Here is a 23,448-nt window from a genome sequence, read left to right on the forward strand (position 1 = left end):
ATATGACAATACATGCTATTAACAATCAAAACGGATAATATGGTAATGGAAGAACTCTTACCTGTCCTTAGATGTATTAAGTCCAATATGATATCCAATAGAATCAAGTTTTAAACGTCCGGTTCAAATCTCCCACATCCTCTACTGTGTTGAATTATCAAGTCTCCATTGGTAAACCCCGGAGGTGTCTACACCATTAACATTTGATTAAAGTGACGCTTGTAGTTGTTTGTGCTTTCTGAGAGACCGGATTCCTGTGGCACTACTCGCACGCGCAGTGGTAAGGATAACGAGTACACCAGTGTCCCTTATTCCGGGGTGACCTTCTGGCTGGACCTTAACCAGAATCAATAGAATCCCTAGGGAGAGAGAGAAGGAAGTCCCTAGTACCGTAATGTCGTTCCTTCGTTGATAGTAATATCAATACGTATACAGTGTAAGGCTTATCGGCATGTTATCCATTAGCCTTACAGACAAGGAGAGATAAAGGCTGGGGAACCGCAGGTAAAAATCCTTGTGGTACAGGTATGCCGACCCAACTTGTGTCATAAAATAAATACTACAAACAATGTAGATAACACATGAAGGAGAAGAAATAGGACTTCAACGTCTGAACAATTGGCCAATTGGCTGTGTGGACTTATTGATAAACACGGCAAGTATGACCGCTGTTTTATTTAGATAACATATGGTTTCAAGATGTAAGACTTTCTTTCTGTGTGATGGATTGAAATCGATGTACTGCATTTAATATTGGTATTAGTTATTGAGACGATAAAAATACTTTTAAATAAAGCATTGCAGTTGAAATAGACATTGCATGGCTAAGGTAGATACATGCAGATATTGACAGAACATTCTATTTTTGGTAACATTGCAGTGTCTTTTTATCCTCTTGTGATGCCATAATGCCACGTATCTAAGGCATATACATCGCATTAATATAATTAAATTCCAGTTTTGGCAAAGAATTTGGTCTGTCTCCATTTGAAACCAGAATTGCGTTGCACTGATCTGTACGAATTTTCGGTAATATCCCTTAGCTTCGGTTTCGGTTAACATTATTTGGATTCATTACCCGATAAATTTGACACAACTAAGATTTCCTGGTAATTCATTCTCAGAAAACTTATATGCAGCCAACCTGTCACAATTAAATGACATAACATCACGCTCAGTGCATTGATAACAATAAGGAAACAAGAGCAACTGATTTGTTCCTGTAATTTGTTTCCTTTTCCTCGATTAATGCCCCAATACTATTTCAATCTTTTTTCAATTTATCATTGTTATCATTAGTATATGTTCTTTACTGTCATCAATAATCTAACAAAACATTCCTTTCGACCATATAATGAAACTCAATTTCAACGATTCACACAATGTGGATTATTTTCCAAACTTTATAATACAGAGAAGACGAAACACAAGAACTGACATACTCACCCACAAGTTACACTCACATTCTTATTCTCTCACTTGATAATAAATCATATCACCAAACCAATGCAATTATTCACTCTTGCTTTCAATTTAAACTTATGGATTGATATAGCATAAAAATGAAGAGTGAATATGCGTTCGATAAATTTATTTCGCCAAATTTCTGATAATTTTAACATGCAGTTTATTTCATGGTTGAAAGTGCTAATTGTAATGTGTAGCCATTAGAGAAGTTCTCCAAACGCCCCCACTGTCATTCCACTGGATTTTTCACTCCCCCAAACCCCAATATGTTAATATGCACTGAAATCAGACAATAGCTTTTGACCAAAATAAGCCTCATATGTACACCCCATGACTTGACCATGGTGAACAATTAAATTTGTATTGCTGCTAATTTCACTGCAACGATATGTAACTTAAACATTTGATATTTAAACATTGACATGTAACTTGATGATTTAGCTCCCCAAAAGCATATGTCGGCCTATAAGAGAGCCGAAATCTAGGAATCATATATTCCTGGTTTTGAATAAAGCGCCTTCAATCACCGCCATGTTCAGTGACTTCGGGTTTTGTCGGATTCCTAATCGTATCACGTGACTGACGTTCGACACGACCTGCACGTGGTGAGCCAGGTAACTAGCGTAAGCACACATGTGTTTGTTTACGTTTTCCTTCTGGCCTATATGAGCAAATTATGCTAGTATAAGTCCACAGATTGAGTATTTGAAACATACAATTTACACATTACCGTAAAATGTTGTGTGTATCAAATATTGTAATGTGCGAGCATTATTTTCTTTGTAGATAGAGTCTGATGAGGTCGACCACATATTTTGTTTATAAAAAATTGTTGATACTTTCTCTTGGTTTCACAACTCTCATTTGAGAGATTGTCGCGACGATGTTCGGAAGAGTTCGGAATGATTCGGCATCTTTCGAGCCTATTTTTCACGTGTACACGTTAAAAAGATTTTTTACTTTTATAATCAAAGAAACTTCCAGTGCTGCAACTTTATAAAAAGTGGTAAAATTAGAAAGTTTAAACCTCAGGCAGACGGAGAAAAATATGTATAACACTTAAACAGTTTTCACTATGACCAAAAGAGCGAAAGTTATAGACCATACAACTTTAAGTTCAATTAAAGTTATATGTGCCGTACTTTTTATACTCACAAATCAAGATCAGCTTTTAATATGATATTCATTACCAAAAATTACCAATATTTTCAGATTTACAGTATTTAAATTGCATTGGCTTTAATTTTACAAGTACAAATAAGATCTTAAAATGATTTTGGCAGTACTGCCAAAACATCACTATACTTACGTTTATAATGAAATGAATTCCGTACCTATGGTAAGACCATGCAGCCAAATTGTGGTCTACGATTTCATTTTACAAATTGAGAGTGTTAATAGTAATTGTTAAGTGATTTCTGCAGGTATGTTTCCATCTTGACATATATTAGGCATGGAAACATCAATCTCACAGTACATTATTTCTCTTGTAACTGAAATTTATAAGGCATCTGAAGACATTTGAATGAATTTCACGGCTTAATTCATCAAACTTTATGGTTTTCAATAGATTAATGAAGAAAAAAAATGCATGTAAAAAATTCCGCATGTAATTGTATATATTTGAAAACAGAGCGATTGTATTGTCACAGAACACATTATGGGTTCTTTACAGAAAAAATATAAATAATTACATATGAGTTACGGCACATATAACTTTACGTTCTGTGCAATAGTTTTCGATAAATGTGTTAAATAAAATTCTAGAAGAATGAAAAAACACAGTACGTGTTGGCTTAATTAATTTGATGTGAATTAAGTTATATTAAATGTAGTCTAATTAAATGCAGACCCGCCATTTCTAAGATAAGGTATATCTTAACAGTATACAGTAAGGTTTGACATAGTCCTGCTAGTTACCTGTAGGTCTGATTTTGATTACACTTACAATTACATCCGATATTGCAATATACAACACCAGGCAATTCATATGCTAGCTCTCTGCAATTTAAAGTGGTGATTCATTAACAAATCAAATGAAAAGTAAACTGCCTTAGGACAATTCCTATCTCCGTATTGTTACAGATCTACCCGGTATGTCCTTAAGGGCGAAATATAGAAATGTAAATGTAAGACCTTATCAGATCTGTGTAGTCGTTGTCCACGTTTGTCCGAACACCCGACTCTCTTTGAATAATTTAATGTTTGAATGACACGTCAATTATTAGCACATCAAACTGTTCCATAAATACGAAGCATAACTATCTTTGATGGTTGGTTATAAATGTAAATCTTGAGCGAATGTCAGTTTCATAAACAATGGTAAGACACAATAATTCTTAAGTTGCTTTAGTTCCCTCTGAGCATTTGCAAGGATAATTTAGACAAGATTCCTACCAGCTCAAATTACATGAACACAATAATTTCTTAAACTAAAATCTAAATAAAAAAATCAGGCGGGGTCTGCATTTTTGTTACACCATAATTAAATCCTGCATCGTCAGTTACCTACGTAATCAGCCTACACAAAACGGAGGATAGTGGAGTTTACACACTGGGTTTCAGATGGTGTGAGTCGTCAGGACTCAAGCCATTTTATAAATAATGTCACTATGAATTTCCGAAAAATGCTTCAGTTTATAATCAGTATTGATAGTTATCTGTTCTTGAAGCCAGATATGATAGATAGATCATTTGTTTGTGTGTGAGTGTGAAAAGAAAGATTTTTTTCTCTGAAATTGATGACGTTACGCTCAAAAACACATGGCATAACACCCAATACATAACTAAAAGTACATATCACACTGGTAACATATGCAAAAATTAATACATTGGCAATGTCTTTGATAACTGACAAATTCAATGATAAATTCATAAAATTCAGCTTCCTTTTCAAAGAACATAATGTTTCTATATTTATATCTCATCTAGCTGATACGATACCGAAGATATCTTAGCTATAGCATTATAAATCTTTGACCTCCTTACAGATATGAAGTAGAAATAGACTTCCTCAATGTTATCTGTATTGTAACAATACGTAGACACCTGTATAGCAGGTACAAGAGGTTATCAGTTACCTACTCCCGTCACCTGTACCATAGTGTCTTTCTGCTGCAGTAAACCAAGCCTAGGTATGACTAATATAAAGTCTACCCTGCTGGTACAAAACAATAAATACTTTTATCACTATGTTTTATGACATAATGGGCTTTGTTTAAACCCCGTACTGCCATGTAAAAGGGATGAAGTCAGCATTGAATTTATCATATGTAAATCATTAGAAGGTAGCAATTTACTGCTGACCTCATTTGACCCATGAATAACCTGTCGCTGTTTTCGATATTTATTTGACGGTGCATACATACCTAATATCTATATTAATTCATACTGTCTATAATTTGACTAGTATGGTTAAGTATGAGGCTTATTAGGAAACAGGGATTGCATTATTGTATTATCTCTCATTATTTCTGTGGGTCTACATATCTCCGATGAAGTACTATATTGGATATTCTTTTCATGTATCTCACAAATTTCTATTTAATTGATTGTATTTACATCATTTAAGTCCAACATATCACATACGAATATACGATAGGTATGTAAAAGATAAATACATTTTTGTCACCATCTGGGGTTGAGACAAGCTAATATCAACTCGAGAGGTAATGTTATTGAAAAACAAAGTCACTTAAATGTGTTGCATCATAGGAATCTTGATACGGTCAGGTTGATTAGAAACTGATATATTTGTATATTTGTATGTATTTACTATTGATATAAATGCAAGACACACTTGACGTAGATGAAAGGTCAACACAGAATTTAGTTGTTGTTGTAAGATGTCAAGATATTTTTTATTGAATATAAGACTACAATATACAGAATACACTACATTTGATTTTATTACTGTGTTTTGGCGTCTAATTGGTGAAGACTTTACAATACAATTTGGTCGCCGACAACAATTTTGCCTAGCCACAACAATTCACAAAATTTAAATCAAAGTTCATCACTGCAAAATTAAAATCACTTGAACACACAAAGTTCATCAAGTGCACCTGACCCTGGGAACAGTAACCAAGTCATAAATAAATATTAATAGCTAATAGATGCAGATAATTGCAGTGGAGATATAATTCCTAGAAGTTGAAGCTTCTCTTCAGCAGTCAGAATTGTAGTCTTCAGACATCAAGAATGCAATTTCAAAGTGACCAAAACTGCAAAAGAAATATAACCACAAGCATTGGGGCATGTGGTACTTCTTCAAAATTTGTGTTTAAATATTTTTATTACCATCAATGCAGATTTTAAAATGAGTGCTTTTCACAACGCCCCTTGTGCTTGCGGTTCCCCAAGGTTCACTTTACACTAGGCTCAACGAACAAAGGGAAGCAACCCTTACTATTTTATTACTATTATAGTTAGACAGTAATAAAATTATGTTAAATTGGTCATATAAAAATCCACAATCAACATTTTCATCAAGAGAACAAATTCTGTGAAATCAATGCAAAGACGAATAGATTAGTCGACGGAACAAAAGATGAGTTATCACTTTAGCGACTCAGTGATGAGCAAAATATTTTGCATGAAGGTGCATTGTACCTTATGGTCAGCTGCATATTGTATGCTAATCAATATACATGTATCTGATTTTTTTCTAGGCTCATGGTAATATCAGAGTTTAAAGTTCAAATGCTAAAAAACCACATTTTCATTGTTTAAGTCCATATTAATTGAATATTAGAAGAGAGATAATTTTTTGCAGTTTCTGCCTGCAAATCTTTGTGTTTAATTCAGAAAACTGATGAAAAATTTAAAAAGTAGGTCACAGTGACCTAGTAAAGTATTTGTTCTATTTTAGCATTAAAAACATATTTTTTGCTGAAAACTAAGATATTTCAACGGTTTGGTAGCTTGATGTTAATGTTTAGTTATGCATGAGGATCTTGACATGACCTGCTTAATATGATTTCATCCTAGGGTCACATTTGTTAGGTCACATGCATAAATTAGGTCATATTCAATTGATGGTATAATTTGTCCACTAAACATTCACTGTTTTCCCATGTTATAATCAGGGTTTTAAATTGTTTAAGATTGTTTTAAGAGCTTATTTCAAGCAACGCCTTCATTGACGGTAGAATATTTGAATTGTGTCTGCTAACCCATTGATCGTAAAAGGCAACTAAAATTCGTGGTTACTGAGATGAAAATATTAATTTTTCAATCATTTCAAAGTTTTAGAGTCATGTTTAGCACCTGATTTGTATTTTTTCAAGATCTACTTCAGATGATTACATTCTAGGGTCATATTTTCAGGGTCAAGTGCATAAATTAGGTCACATTCAATGATTATTTCTTTGATTAATTAACGTCCTGTTAACAGCCATGGTCATGTAAGGATTCAGCGATGCATACTTGTCGTACTTTCCCTTATATCTTTTTTAAATCGTCATTAAAAAAAAGATTACATTTTGATATCGCAAAGCTTCGCCCACTTTAAATTTTCCCAGCTGATCGTATTGTTGATCCTGTGATGTGGTATGTCGTGTAAAAAGTGCCGCATTTTCTGCCATAATTACCGATTCGATTATTTACCAATGCATTAGCAATGTCTTTCCAATGAGCCTGTTTGTGAGGAATCATAATATCTGTCTCTAACATCGACGAAACGGCCGAAATTTTTGTGAAGTTTGCTCTTCGATCAAACTGCTTAGATCACAAAAGTTGAGGCTTACGATGTTTTCAAATGTATATTTTGGGATTTACATAATGTTTTCTGGATAAGGGTAAAAAAAGAGGAAAAAATATATGACTCTAACGAGGATTAGAGTCTCAATAACTGATTCCAATATTTATTGCAATACATCTCGTGTTGATCAGTAAGTCGACATGGGCATATTTATTGGCCAATTGTTCAGGCTTTAAGTCATATTTCTTCTCCTCGATATGGTCTACATTGAGTTTTACCCGTTTTCTGTGTAGATACCCCCTGGACTTGATAATGTAACACAGTGGAGGATGTGGGAGATTTGACCAGACGTTTAAAACCAGAAATACACTAAAGACAGGTGAGAATTTTTTTTATTTCAATTATCACATTCTCTTTCTTATTGGTAATTGCATGGTTCATAAAAATGTGTGCAATTATCAACTTGTAAGGCAAAGTTATTAACAAAAATGCGATTGATCATGCAAAGAAAGGGCTCTTGAATAAATCCCTTATTGACCCTTAATCCCTATTTCATTTATGGTTTTCAAATTTTTATAGCTTTGATCACAATTATTAAGTTTAAATCTAATGTTTCTATATCCTCTTGATAATTGAAAATAAATTATTGTTACTTTACAGTGTACCTAGAATTATCTTTAAATGTTATGAAGATGCTATTCTGACATATTGTACTTAGATATATCATTATGATAATAAAAACAATTGAGTAACGTGGAAAAAAGCATTAATATCTGTGGGGCGAATTGCATAATCACAGACAGTACCTGTCATGACAGTATCTGTGCAACAGCACGTGCTCAACGTTAATTATTTAGGTAATATCACATATCCCAAATTTTCCATTAATACAAATGTACAATTTTTACGATGAAGTGCTTACTGTTTATGAAAAAATACATTTTAATAACAATAGAAATCAAATAAATAGCATTTAAAGTTAATTTGTGACAGAACGTGTATCTTCAATCTTTATCTCGTGCTATAACATTGGGATATATAATGTCTGAAGACAAAATTACAATCAAATTCGTATTGGTTGTATGCTATCCTATCAACCCATTGAAAATCTTACTTTCATCAGACTAATATGGTACTGGACACGTGTCCAGTAAGGGCAATGGTATCGGTGTATATTGGGCAGTAACATGTGATGTCAGGAATGTCATTTTGGTTCTCCGGGGACCAATTCATCCTTACTGTTTTTTACCAAACCAAACGTAATTCATTATCAGTGAATGGCTAATGTCTGCAAAAGACCATTTCTTGTAAAAAAAAAAAAAGTTTGATTTGATGTATATGTTACTACCCTTAACCAGTGTTATATAAGGCAATAACAATGTCTGGAAGAATCCTGTATAACAGATACTTATGGGCAATTCGCAAAAATAAGATTTTAAACTTTACATCGTGAAATAGAATAATTGCGAAGAATTCTTCAGATGTGAAACGCAAAAATAAGTGACCGCAAAAATTAATTTGTTTACAGCATGTGTTAATGGTGGTGCAATAAAGAAAAATATTTATCATGACTTGTCTGTAAAATTAGGACAATTTCACGCGACAGTACTGTACCATGATTTATTGCTGCAGTTACCACCATTCTTGCATTACTATGTAGTATAGTACAACACACGATAAATCCTTAAGTAAACCTAGCAGAGAATTGTAACATGTTCCACAGTCATGTACAAATAAAATAGCAGGTATAGAAGTGTGATAAGAGGTGCCGTAAATAACAAGACGGTAGGGTATCAAAATAGAAAAAAAAAGATATTCATGTTACATAGATAAGGGTTATTAAACCGACACGGTAAATTGCAATCAAACTGTAAAACGTCCTGCCCCCCAGTACTCAATGTTTGCGTAATATGGTATTCAAACATTTTGGGCGTTAACAGATGATTTAGTTAGTTTTCTTTTTCTTTTTTAAAATCCAGACCAAAGTACATGAGAAAGTGAATTATCATTTATTATATGAATATGAATTATAACGGTTTATGCATAATTTCTGATATCATATCTCCACAAAAAATGTGGGAGGTGATTTTCATAAATTTCCTTTAATCCTGATGAAATTACAAATTATTTATGTCGATGAAAATCTGAGGTTTCCTTGCTATAAAATTTATTGAGTTTCAAAGCAAAGTTTTGATTATAAAAGCAGTCGTTTGATATGTTTACTTTGTTTTTTATTATACCAGCAGTCACCTTGTCGTAAATAGTGAGAACGTTGTTGTTTCTACATATTGTACAAGACCTTTATGTGCTCTAGACTTTGCATAAAACTACAATATCATCATGTTATACCGGTCATGTTTCTTCTGGTATCTTTATTTCATTCAGAAACAATATTCGAATAAGTTTCATATTTTGACTTATTTTCAAAAGACATACACAATGATAACAAAGACTTATGTTGAAAATCAATTGAATTTTATTCATACACTGCTAAGTTACTTGCAAATTAGGATTCATAATTAAAGATGCTTCACCGCCGACAGATCATAAATGATATTCATCATTTGAACAATAATTGGTTTTTAATCGTGTATATAATAGTCTAATTAACATAAAAAATAATTTTAAATAATTTACTTTGCTTATGGTACATGCGCATTCAGTAGTTCATTCCATATAGGATATAGTGGTACGGATTTTTTTTCGGGATGCAATTAATGATTTTTCATATTTTTAACTTGAAGTAAAATTAGAAGCTCAAACTTTTCAATGGTGGTAATGGTGTAAAGTAAGTAATTTTTGTAACTGAAGAAAAATACTAAATCGTCTGCTCCTGTTTTTAACAGTGAAAAAAATACCATTTGTCAGCGGTGGAGCATCTTTAAAATTTGATTTGATAGTGTGACAAGATGAGATCTTGTGTTTCTGTGATGTGTCACGTTTATTACGATATTATTTCAATCTGTAGGAATATCAGAACATCTGTGATTAATTATTAACTAGAAGATACTAGGAAACGTAATTCAACCATTGGTAAATATATACCTGATCTTAAATGCATCGTAACCGGCCGATATTCAGATAAAGTATGAGCGATCCGTTGAGAGAAAGCGTGGTTAGTTACAGGAAGTGTGAACCGGAAATGACGTAGTACGCAAGTTGTCGTGTGTGAAATATTCCTATTTTTAGTACGAGCGAGTATAGCAGAGTTTCGGATGTAAATACAGTTCGTATGCAAGTTATAACTAATTTTGTAGGTTAGGATGTGTTTATTTATTACGTATAATACAAATGTTGCAAATTGTGTACGCAACCTTTTCCAACAATATTCCAGCAATAGAATAATCTCGCGTGGTTACTATAGTTTTCCAACAACGCTCCAGCAAGGTTCCGTTACTTCGGGGTTGGGATTTCACTTCTGCTTTGGGAGTCAAGGTGTGAGTACGTCTAGTGATGTTTCTCTGTGTAACTTTCCGCTAGGGATGTAAGAGGTGTTTCCTCGATCCCGATGCGGTTGTCTTGTCATTGTATTGTGTATGTGTACGTGTTAAATGTGGGGAATTTTCCAGTATTTTTATAGGATTTTCGTAACTAGGAAACTTAGATTATTCTGTCATTATTTGGGAATGGATTGTAGTCAACTTAACTGTTCTGATTCTAGAGAATCGTTTTGGGGAAATAGTTATTATCCAGTGATAAATTTTTATATAGAGGTACATTTTTATTCAGAAGTATTAGGGAATTATTTTTACATTTTTTAGATGCTGGAGATTGCTGGATTTATTGGTAGGAAATATTGTAATTTAACCATAGGATAGCTACTGTGAGAGTGTGTTGAGCAAGGAATAGATCTTCAGGATTGTATCATTGTTTATTGTAATATATTTGAAACATAATTAAATTATTTAACTTTATTTAACTCTTGGTTGTATTTGATTAGGAATCACAGTCTCGGTGACAGTGATTATTTGGTATGAGAATCTTGAAACCTCATACCTATGTAACTGAAGTTTGTTATAAATTATACATTGTACCTAATGGTCCAAGGGTAGACAACTCCAGGAAACCTAGACATATGTTTGAAGACTGAAATGACTAATTGGTGCCGCAGATGCTGAGACGAAGAAGATCGAAGGTGCCCCATGTGGAAGAAGATGCCTTACAAGAGACTTTTATGACTTATAATAGATTTTAATGAGATAGTCCTTGACCATTAGTCGAGTCCTTTATGGACATGGTATCAATCAGTTTGATACCCAACCTATGTAACGGTCAGACACGCTACCTGAGTTATAGTGGTTTTGGTCATACCACTTGGCCGTTACATAGAGTTTTGGTGGCAGCGGAAAACTAGAGTTTTGGTGGCAGCGGAAAACTAGAGTTTTGGTTATTATAGTATATATTTTTGTAATGATAAGACTATAGGAATTATACAGTCCTGAGAGTGTGTGTGGTTGTAGATCATCATACAATGTTATGTGTTGATGATATTTTTATTTTTGTGGATAAATAATATTTTTCATGTATAGAAATGAGGCATTTATATTTTGGAAAAATATATTTATGGATAGCGACTATCATTTTTCATGTATAGAGTCGAGGGATCTATATGTTGAGAATTGTAGCTGTAGAATGTATCTGACTTTGTGGAATGGTGAATAATGGATTGTTAAATATTATGATTAACTACATATATGTGTTGAGGCACACATATTGTAAGTTGATAGCTAATATGTATCAGTATAACTGGATGGTGCTTATGAGGTTAAAGGCTCTTGACAGATTATGTGATTACAGACACCATGATTTCTCTATAGACAAATGTCAGATGTAGAATCCTAAATATAGGAAAGATTAAGTTGTATGTTTTATATGGTTATTTGGATGGAAAGTAGAGTCCTACCACCAGTGGGTTGTCTTGTTTGCTTGCTACCTTTCATGTGAGACATACCTCATATATGTATATTATGATTAACCAAGGTATGGAGGGGCTAGCAATCTCTTATTAGTTAAAGAGGATTTTGTTTGGTATGGATGGTGCTATTCCAGTGAGACATACTTATAATGGAGTATGGGGATATATTGTTTTTGTTTTGGAAGTACATCCTGGTTTTTTTTACTATTTAGCTACCTGGAGCTACTTAGTTGAATATGTACTATTTTTTTTTTTTGTAATGGAGAGAAGTTCAAGGAAAGGCTGGTAACTTGGGGCAGTTTTGGAAAGTTAATATACCGTTATATCTTTAACAAGGCCTGGTGGTAGATTATATGTTTTTTATTGTATTGTGAGTACGTGAGTTTATCTTGTAATGATAAAGATACTACTAAGTGTTGAATTACTGGAAGATGTTGCAGTAAAGGTGTAAAATGGATAGAATTTTTATTTAATGAAATTCTGTGTAGATTATTAATGTTATTATATAATATCAAGCAAAACTAAATGGTACAATATATACATTTTACAGGAATTTCAATCTTCCTTGTTGTATTTACTGGGAATCTGAGGGCCCTCTCCCTAGTCAAGTAACATTCCTTACGCTGGTCGGTTAGAACTTTTGGGGAACCTTGATCGTCTTGTTAAGTGTAATTATTCCAGGTAACACTCCGGTGATTCCGGTATACTCCCGTGTAAAACTTCCAGGTAACAATCCGGTGTTTCCGGTATATTCCTGTGTAAAACTTCCAGGTAACAATCCGGTGTTTCCGGTATATTCCTGTGTAACTATACATTCAGACAATAACCAGGTGTTTCCTGTACCGTCTGAACGGTAAACCTCGCAGCTGATCATCATTCCTGTGAACTCGTGAAGATACAAGATGGCAAGCAGAAAAAGCTTAAGAATCCAGAGAAGACATCAAGTAGATTCAGATGAAGACTCAGATATTGAAATGATACTGGCACAGTCACAGGCTAACAATAGCAAGAAGAAAAAGAGTCAAAGATCAACCAACATGTTTCATGGTTTGACTCCACAGACATCACCTGAAGAGGAAGGTCATGCAGTTACAGGTCAAGGCAAAACAGAAGCAAGTCAAGGTCATAAGGATCAACAAAGTCATGTAGAAGAGAGATTGAATACCTTTGCTACAAGAATTGACAAGTTTGCAGACAACATAGAGATTATACATTCAACATTTCAAACCATATTAGCCCAGAATAACATGAAAGTAATCGATCAAGACATCAGTGACAATGCTGGACTAGTACAGAAACATTGTGTACCAGCCATGGTTATAAACTCAGAATCAAGCTATGATCAAAACTCGGATGGTGAAGATCCTGATGACAGTGATAACATCACTGCAGCTACTGTTGGAGTTAAATATAAGGCACCTAGTGGAACAACACGGCTCCCACCTTTTACAGACAAGGAAACATGGAAAATATGGTTCAACTGTTTCGAAACCATAGCAGACAGGAGTAACTGGAACAAAGGTCAACGACTTGATCAACTATTGCCAAAACTTCAAGGTAAAGCTGGTGAATTTGTATTTGGTCAGCTTCCAAGAAAGACAAGGAACAATTATAATACTCTTATTAAGGAGTTAAACAACAGATACAAAGTGATAGAAACTTCAAAGACATTTGCAGCTCAATTTTCCAAAAGACAGCAGAAAGCATGAGAAACAGTAGAAGAATATGCAGCAGAACTCAAACGACTTTATGACAAAGGACACAAAGAAAGAGACTCTAAGACAAGAGATGAAGATATATTACGGAAATTCTTTAACGGACTCCAGAATCAGAAGGCAAGCTTTGAGGTGGAGTACCAAAAAGATCCAAAAGATGATGATGAAGCAGTTTACTTCATCGTTAGCTACATTGAAACAAAAAGAACTCAGAAAATTGACAGTGAGACTACATTACGAACAACTACATCAACATTAAAGAATGATTCTAGCAGCGAAGAGGACTTGACAAATGAAAACCACATCAGATATGTTGATTTATTTAAGAAATACAGAAAAAGGGAAGTAACTCAACAAACAAGGCAACTTGTGTAACTCCGGAGGATATGTTCAGAATCATGGAGAAGTATCTAGAGGAAATAAAGAACATTCTAGGAAAATCAGCCTTTTCTACGAACAAAACTTCCCAATTCAACGACAAGAGATGCTATACATGTGGCAACGCAGGTCACTTTTCTAGAAGATGTCCATTTAATCAGCAACGCCAGAGGGATATCAATCATACCTATCAATATTACCAGGGTCAAAATATGGGACAGCAGCAAAGCCAAGGCTTCAATGGTAATGCAGGGCAGCAAACTGGACAGCAGTAAAGCGACATCGCCAACAACCGATGACCACTTGACGAACGATGAAGTCAAAGTTTAAATGAACTGTGCTAATACATTTTGTTATTGGGACAAAATATCTTTGACTTTCTGAGACGCAACACTTATAATTTTACAGTTCCTTGTTCTTCATAATTTACATGTTACAGTTATTATAAACTTTATCCATGACGTCAGTGATTTAGTAACTTACGAGTGTCAACGAGAAACATGTTTGTGCGTTCATGGGGACATGAACATTTATTGCGGGGGGAGTAGTGTGACAAGATGAGATCTTGTGTTTCTGTGATGTGTCACGTTTATTACGATATTATTTCAATCTGTAGGAATATCAGAACATCTGTGAATAATTATTAACTAGAAGATACTAGGAAACGTAATTCAACCATTGGTAAATATATACCTGATCTTTAATGTATCGGAACCGGCCGATATTCAGATAAAGTATGAGCGATCCGTTGAGAGAAAGCGTGGTTAGTTACAGGAAGTGTGAACCGGAAATGACGTAGTACGCAAGTTGTCGTGTGTGAAATATTCCTATTTTAGTACGAGCGAGTATAGCAGAGTTTCGGATGTAAATACAGTTCGTATGCAAGTTATAACTAGTTTTGTAGGTTAGGATGTGTTTATTTATTACGTATAATACAAATGTTGCAAATTTGGGAGTCAAGGTGTGAGTACGTCTAGTGATGTTTCTCTGTGTAACTTTCCGCTAGGGATGTAAGAGGTGTTTCCTCGATCCCGATGCGGTTGTCTTGTCATTGTATTGTGTATGTGTACATGTGTACGTGTTAAATGTGGGGAATTTTCCAGTATTTTTATAGGATTTTCGTAACTAGGAAACTTAGATTATTCTGTCATTATTTGGGAATGGATTGTAGTCAACTTAACTGTTCTGATTCTAGAGAATCGTTTTGGGGAAATAGTTATTATCCAGTGATAAATTTTTATATAGAGGTACATTTTTATTCAGAAGTATTAGGGAATTATTTTTACATTTTTTAGATGCTGGATATTGCTGGATTTATTGGTAGGAAATATTGTAATTTAACCATAGGATAGCTACTGTGAGAGTGTGTTGAGCAAGGAATAGATCTTCAGGATTGTATCATTGTTTATTGTAATATATTTGAAACATAATTAAATTATTTAACTTTATTTAACTCTTGGTTGTATTTGATTAGGAATCACAGTCTCGGTGACAGTGATTATTTGGTATGAGAATCTTGAAACCTCATACCTATGTAACTGAAGTTTGTTATAAATTATACATTGTACCTAATGGTCCAAGGGTAGACAACTCCAGGAAACCTAGACATATGTTTGAAGACTGAAATGACTAATTGGTGCCGCAGATGCTGAGACGAAGAAGATCCCATGTGGAAGAAGATGCCTTACAAGAGACTTTTATGACTTATAATAGATTTTAATGAGATAGTCCTTGACCATTAGTCGAGTCCTTTATGGACATGGTATCAATCAGTTTGATACCCAACCTATGTAACGGTCAGACACGCTACCTGAGTTATAGTGGTTTTGGTCATACCACTTGGCCGTTACATAGAGTTTTGGTGGCAGCGGAAAACTAGAGTTTTGGTGGCAGCGGAAAACTAGAGTTTTGGTTATTATAGTATATATTTTTGTAATGATAAGACTATAGGAATTATACAGTCCTGAGAGTGTGTGTGGTTGTAGATCATCATACAATGTTATGTGTTGATGATATTTTATTTTTGTGGATAAATAATATTTTTCATGTATAGAAATGAGGCATTTATATTTTGGAAAATATATTTATGGATAGCGACTATCATTTTTCATGTATAGAGTCGAGGGATCTATATGTTGAGAATTGTAGCTGTAGAATGTATCTGACTTTGTGGAATGGTGAATAATGGATTGTTAAATATTATGATTAACTACATATATGTGTTGAGGCACACATATTTTAAGTTGATAGCTAATATGTATCAGTATAACTGGATGGTGCTTATGAGGTTAAAGGCTCTTGACAGATTATGTGATTACAGACACCATGATTTCTCTATAGACAAATGTCAGATGTAGAATCCTAAATATAGGAAAGATTAAGTTGTATGTTTTATATGGTTATTTGGATGGAAAGTAGAGTCCTACCACCAGTGGGTTGTCTTGTTTGCTTGCTACCTTTCATGTGAGACATACCTCATATATGTATATTATGATTAACCAAGGTATGGAGGAGCTAGCAATCTCTTATTAGTTAAAGAGGATTTTGTTTGGTATGGATGGTGCTATTCCAGTGAGACATACTTATAATGGAGTATGGGGATATATTGTTTTTGTTTTGGAAGTACATCCTGGTTTTTTTTACTATTTAGCTACCTGGAGCTACTTAGTTGAATATGTACTATTTTTTTTTTGTAATGGAGAGAAGTTCAAGGAAAGGCTTGTAACTTGGGGCAGTTTTGGAAAGTTAATATACCGTTATATCTTTAACAAGGCCTGGTGGTAGATTATATGTTTTTTATTGTATTGTGAGTACGTGAGTTTATCTTGTAATGATAAAGATACTACTAAGTGTTGAATTACTGGAAGATGTTGCAGTAAAGGTGTAAAATGGATAGAATTTTTATTTAATGAAATTCTGTGTAGATTATTAATGTTATTATATAATATCAAGCAAAACTAGATGGTACAATATATACATTTTACAGGAATTTCAATCTTCCTTGTTGTATTTACTGGGAATCTGAGGGCCCTCTCCCTAGTCAAGTAACATTCCTTACGCTGGTCGGTTAGAACTTTTGGGGAACCTTGATCGTCTTGTTAAGTGTAATTATTCCAGGTAACACTCCGGTGATTCCGGTATACTCCCGTGTAAAACTTCCAGGTAACAATCCGGTGTTTCCGGTATATTCCTGTGTAAAACTTCCAGGTAACAATCCGGTGTTTCCGGTATATTCCTGTGTAACTATACATTCAGACAATAACCAGGTGTTTCCTGTACCGTCTGAACGGTAAACCTCGCAGCTGATCATCATTCCTGTGAACTCGTGAAGATACAAGATGGCAAGCAGAAAAAGCTTAAGAATCCAGAGAAGACATCAAGTAGATTCAGATGAAGACTCAGATATTGAAATGATACTGGCACAGTCACAGGCTAACAATAGCAAGAAGAAAAAGAGTCAAAGATCAACCAACATGTTTCATGGTTTGACTCCACAGACATCACCTGAAGAGGAAGGTCATGCAGTTACAGGTCAAGGCAAAACAGAAGCAAGTCAAGGTCATAAGGATCAACAAAGTCATGTAGAAGAGAGATTGAATACCTTTGCTACAAGAATTGACAAGTTTGCAGACAACATAGAGATTATACATTCAACATTTTAAACCATATTAGCCCAGAATAACATGAAAGTAATCGATCAAGACATCAGTGACAATGCTGGACTAGTACAGAAACATTGTGTACCAGCCATGGTTATAAACTCAGAATCAAGCTATGATCAAAACTCGGATGGTGAAGATCCTGATGACAGTGATAACATCACTGCAGCTACTGTTGGAGTTAAATATAAGGCACCTAGTGGAACAACACGGCTCCCACCTTTTACAGACAAGGAAACATGGAAAATATGGTTCAACTGTTTCGAAACCATAGCAGACAGGAGTAACTGGAACAAAGGTCAACGACTTGATCAACTATTGCCAAAACTTTAAGGTAAAGCTGGTGAATTTGTATTTGGTCAGCTTCCAAGAAAGACAAGGAACAATTATAATACTCTTATTAAGGAGTTAAACAACAGATACAAAGTGATAGAAACTTCAAAGACATTTGCAGCTCAATTTTCCAAAAGACAGCAGAAAGCATGAGAAACAGTAGAAGAATATGCAGCAGAACTCAAACGACTTTATGACAAAGGACACAAAGAAAGAGACTCTAAGACAAGAGATGAAGATATATTACGGAAATTCTTTAACGGACTCCAGAATCAGAAGGCAAGCTTTGAGGTGGAGTACCAAAAAGATCCAAAAGATGATGATGAAGCAGTTTACTTCATCGTTAGCTACATTGAAACAAAAAGAACTCAGAAAATTGACAGTGAGACTACATTACGAACAACTACATCAACATTAAAGAATGATTCTAGCAGCGAAGAGGACTTGACAAATGAAAACCACATCAGATATGTTGATTTATTTAAGAAATACAGAAAAAGGGAAGTAACTCAACAAACAAGGCAACTTGTGTAACTCCGGAGGATATGTTCAGAATCATGGAGAAGTATCTAGAGGAAATAAAGAACATTCTAGGAAAATCAGCCTTTTCTACGAACAAAACTTCCCAATTCAACGACAAGAGATGCTATACATGTGGCAACGCAGGTCACTTTTCTAGAAGATGTCCATTTAATCAGCAACGCCAGAGGGATATCAATCATACCTATCAATATTACCAGGGTCAAAATATGGGACAGCAGCAAAGCCAAGGCTTCAATGGTAATGCAGGGCAGCAAACTGGACAGCAGTAAAGCGACATCGCCAACAACCGATGACCACTTGACGAACGATGAAGTCAAAGTTTAAATGAACTGTGCTAATACATTTTGTTATTGGGACAAAATATCTTTGACTTTCTGAGACGCAACACTTATAATTTTACAGTTCCTTGTTCTTCATAATTTACATGTTACAGTTATTATAAACTTTATCCATGACGTCAGTGATTTAGTAATTTACGAGTGTCAACGAGAAACATGTTTGTGCGTTCATGGGGACATGAACATTTATTGCGGGGGGAGTAGTGTGACAAGATGAGATCTTGTGTTTCTGTGATGTGTCACGTTTATTACGATATTATTTCAATCTGTAGGAATATCAGAACATCTGTGAATAATTATTAACTAGAAGATACTAGAAAACGTAATTCAACCATTGGTAAATATATACCTGATCTTTAATGTATCGGAACCGGCCGATATTCAGATAAAGTATGAGCGATCCGTTGAGAGAAAGCGTGGTTAGTTACAGGAAGTGTGAACCGGAAATGACGTAGTACGCAAGTTGTCGTGTGTGAAATATTCCTATTTTAGTACGAGCGAGTATAGCAGAGTTTCGGATGTAAATACAGTTCGTATGCAAGTTATAACTAGTTTTGTAGGTTAGGATGTGTTTATTTATTACGTATAATACAAATGTTGCAAATTTGGGAGTCAAGGTGTGAGTACGTCTAGTGATGTTTCTCTGTGTAACTTTCCGCTAGGGATGTAAGAGGTGTTTCCTCGATCCCGATGCGGTTGTCTTGTCATTGTATTGTGTATGTGTACATGTGTACGTGTTAAATGTGGGGAATTTTCCAGTATTTTTATAGGATTTTCGTAACTAGGAAACTTAGATTATTCTGTCATTATTTGGGAATGGATTGTAGTCAACTTAACTGTTCTGATTCTAGAGAATCGTTTTGGGGAAATAGTTACTATCCAGTGATAGATTTTTATATAGAGGTACATTTTTATTCAGAAGTATTAGGGAATTATTTTTACATTTTTTAGATGCTGGAGATTGCTGAACCATAGGATAGCTACTGTGAGAGTGTGTTGAGCAAGGAATAGATCTTCAGGATTGTATCATTGTTTATTGTAATATATTTGAAACATAATTAAATTATTTAACTTTATTTAACTCTTGGTTGTATTTGATTAGGAATCACAGTCACGGTAACAGTGATTATTTGGTATGAGAATCTTGAAACCTCATACCTATGTAACTGAAGTTTGTTATAAATTATACATTGTACCTAATGGTCCAAGGGTAGACAACTCCAGGAAACCTAGACATATGTTTGAAGACTGAAATGACTAATTGGTGCCGCAGATGCTGAGACGAAGAAGATCCCATGTGGAAGAAGATGCCTTACAAGAGACTTTTATGACTTATAATAGATTTTAATGAGATAGTCCTTGACCATTAGTCGAGTCCTTTATGGACATGGTATCAATCAGTTTGATACCCAACCTATGTAACGGTCAGACACGCTACCTGAGTTATAGTGGTTTTGGTCATACCACTTGGCCGTTACAATATTGATCAGCAGGTTTATTTGGTACGTCGACACACGGTAAAGTAGAAATATTTTAGGAAATTGGTGAATATTTTGATAAAATTGCATAAAAATCAGCCTTTGAATTCCCTATGTATGAACCTTTAGTGAATGACATAATCGTCATTGAATCGTACTTTATAGGAAGAACATTTTATGTTTTGGCTATCTTACGAGTATATACATGTACCCTGATAGGTTAACTTCGTATTTGTCCTAGTTCAAATGTGGATTTGTTATTTCAAAAGCAATGACTAATACAAACAATAAAATAAAATAATTGATAACCTTCATCTTTGTTCAAGGTTAAGAATAAGTCATAACGTCGTCCTAAGGACGTCCTAAGTTAAGATAATTTTCTCTGTTTGCGTAATTGGAAAATGTATATATTTCAGTAACATTTTGATACAATATTGGTCATGTGACATTTGTGCGTTTTGATATTTTTTTCTTCATATGTATAACATGTATTGTTTACCATACCAATTGTGTTCTATATTTAAAAAAAATCTATATTTAGAAACATGTATTTATAAGCATATATAAAACCGCTCAGTATGTATTTAATGTGGAGTGTTTGGAATAATCAGTCAAACGTTCTTTTGTAGAAGGACAAACAATGGCGATACCAACGTTTCTTTCCTGTCTTTTTGGATTCCTATTTTTATTACCATTCTGTGCCGGTCAAGGTAATACTATATATTGTGATGTAACTATATATTGTGATGTAATCAATATCAGATAAACAAAGTTTACACAATTTATTTATTTTACACGAGTGAGTTATTTAACGTTAAAGCTCGCGTCTTTTGTATTTAAAAAAAAGTGTCAAATAAATTCCACATCCAACAAGCACAAGTTGTTTGATCTGTTTCTACCACAATTAAATAATCCACAATAAGGTCAAAATAAGATAACATTATTTGCTGACAAATGCAAAAAAGGTGTAGTTATATCATCATAAGCAAATGGGCACTCATTAATATTCAAAAATCTTAATTTAATAAAGAATGTGTTAATAAATATCATTTTAATTATAAACAACGATTCCATGTATTAAATAATCATTAGACCATGGTTATCAAGTCCAGCCTAGGTTCGTTAATCCTACCGAAAACACCACAGTTTCCTTGTACGGCAGGATATACCACTAAACAAAAGACAAGTATGAGTTTTGAGTCGACAGTTTATGCTTCGAATGTTAAGACATGAAAGATTCAGACGCCGTCACGCATCCGGTTTCAACAGCGGTCTGTTCTGCAAACAGCGGTCGGAGTAAAGCAACATAACCTCACTCTATAATTGATGACATTAGAAATTTGTGACGTGACAATGAGAAAAAAAAGTAGTTCGGGTCAAAGTTTAAAATGTCGACCAATCAAAAGACCGGCAGGTATTATTCCACTTGTGGAATATCAATATATTTATCCAACCCTTCGCACATTTATGTAATGGCCTGAGACTGGAATTACACGACGTAATAGTGGTAGAAATTGTTATTAATCTTCGCAAAATTGTCGATTTGTTGTATTTGTGCGTGTCTGGTATCAATACAACGTTATAGAAATATCTTATTTCATTGTACATGAACAACTCTTGCGCAATAATTTCAACATAACGATAAAGAATCTAAATGCAATGGACTTTTCGAATGAAGGAATATATTTTATTTTTCTTTCGATATATTAGTACTTGAAATATGATTGGGCTAAGACGCTAACACAATCATTTTCACGATTCTCAAAGTTCAACAAAATTTTCAAAATTGATTTTGCACTTATAAAAAGGCATGTTCCACTACAGTTATTATATATATTATGTTTCAGCAGATCCCCCAACTGTATACATTTCAGATAGAGATGTAATGAAAGGTAAGAATTCGTCATTGTCGCGAACGTACGAAAGCGGTCCGATACAAAATACGACATTGATGTTACTAAATGTTAAAATTACACTTTAAAATAAATGTATGAATGAGCTTAATGATTTCTTTAATCAATAGTATGGGTTTGATTAAGTATTGATAAAATTATAACGATAGTATATAAACATTTATTTATACATGTATTAGTTCATGGTTATGAGAGATCTTTTATCTAGCTACTGGGACCATGAAAAACTACACTGATATAACAACACAATTAATACATTTATGTAGTATTCGTTTTTATATGAAATTTCATGTCACGAATTTTTCTTTTACTTTGTTCTACATATTTTGTATCACATAATGTCATCAGTCTATATTTCAAAGAACACAACGGTACAATGTATTGCAAATATCCAGCGCAGGCCGCCAGGCCGCCATTCTGTCCCGCTGTCCTCGAAATTCAGACGTCACGTCATTTTAACTGTCCTAACGTCACTTTTATGTTTCTGTGATGACGTCACAATGGGTTTCTTGCTCGACACAGCCAAAATCGCTCCAGGTCATATTACACTAGTGACATGTGCAAAAATATTACACGGGCGAAATCATTGGTTATCAGGGGGATTTTGTGATAAAAACGGTACCTGGCTAATTGGTCAAAATGGTACGAAAATTGCTTCACACTTTTTTATTTGATTTTTACAGGCGATGTCTTTTGCATTGTAAATTGTTCTCTCGTGGAGATTCCTGATAATTGTAGACACTTTATGTACATGAACGACACTGATCTGGACCAGACATATCTTCATATGGGGATTGATCTTCTTCAAAATTGTTATCTTTTCTGTGAGACTTGATATACCTCCAATTTCAATCATCAAACAGATAATTATATATTTTTTTCTCAATTATTCATATCATATTTATGTATAGTTACACTGTAAGTGATATCAGAGTATTTAAGAGTACTACCAAGTTTTATTTGCTACTATCTTTAAAATGTGGTTTTATCTTAGTATGTTCCTCATTT

The 23,448-nt window shown here is 34.1% G+C and overlaps 1 long non-coding RNA gene across 6 annotated transcripts; it reads left to right on the forward strand.

Moving 5' to 3' along the window:
• Positions 1-189: 189 nt before the first annotated feature.
• On the forward strand, positions 190-23,248 carry LOC138326604 (uncharacterized). 6 transcript variants are annotated; one of them, XR_011208934.1, is made up of 5 exons: positions 190-280; positions 7,462-7,547; positions 21,157-21,237; positions 22,378-22,419; positions 23,124-23,248. It is a non-coding gene; the product is annotated as an uncharacterized lncRNA (long non-coding RNA). The 6 variants fall into 6 exon arrangements; XR_011208933.1 differs by lacking the exon at positions 190-280 and adding an exon at positions 286-525; XR_011208931.1 differs by lacking the exon at positions 190-280 and adding an exon at positions 286-504.
• Positions 23,249-23,448: the final 200 nt, after the last annotated feature.

The sequence above is a fragment of the Argopecten irradians genome, chromosome 1 (genome assembly GCF_041381155.1).
Source record: "Argopecten irradians isolate NY chromosome 1, Ai_NY, whole genome shotgun sequence".
In the NCBI taxonomy this organism is placed as follows: domain Eukaryota; kingdom Metazoa; phylum Mollusca; class Bivalvia; order Pectinida; family Pectinidae; genus Argopecten; species Argopecten irradians.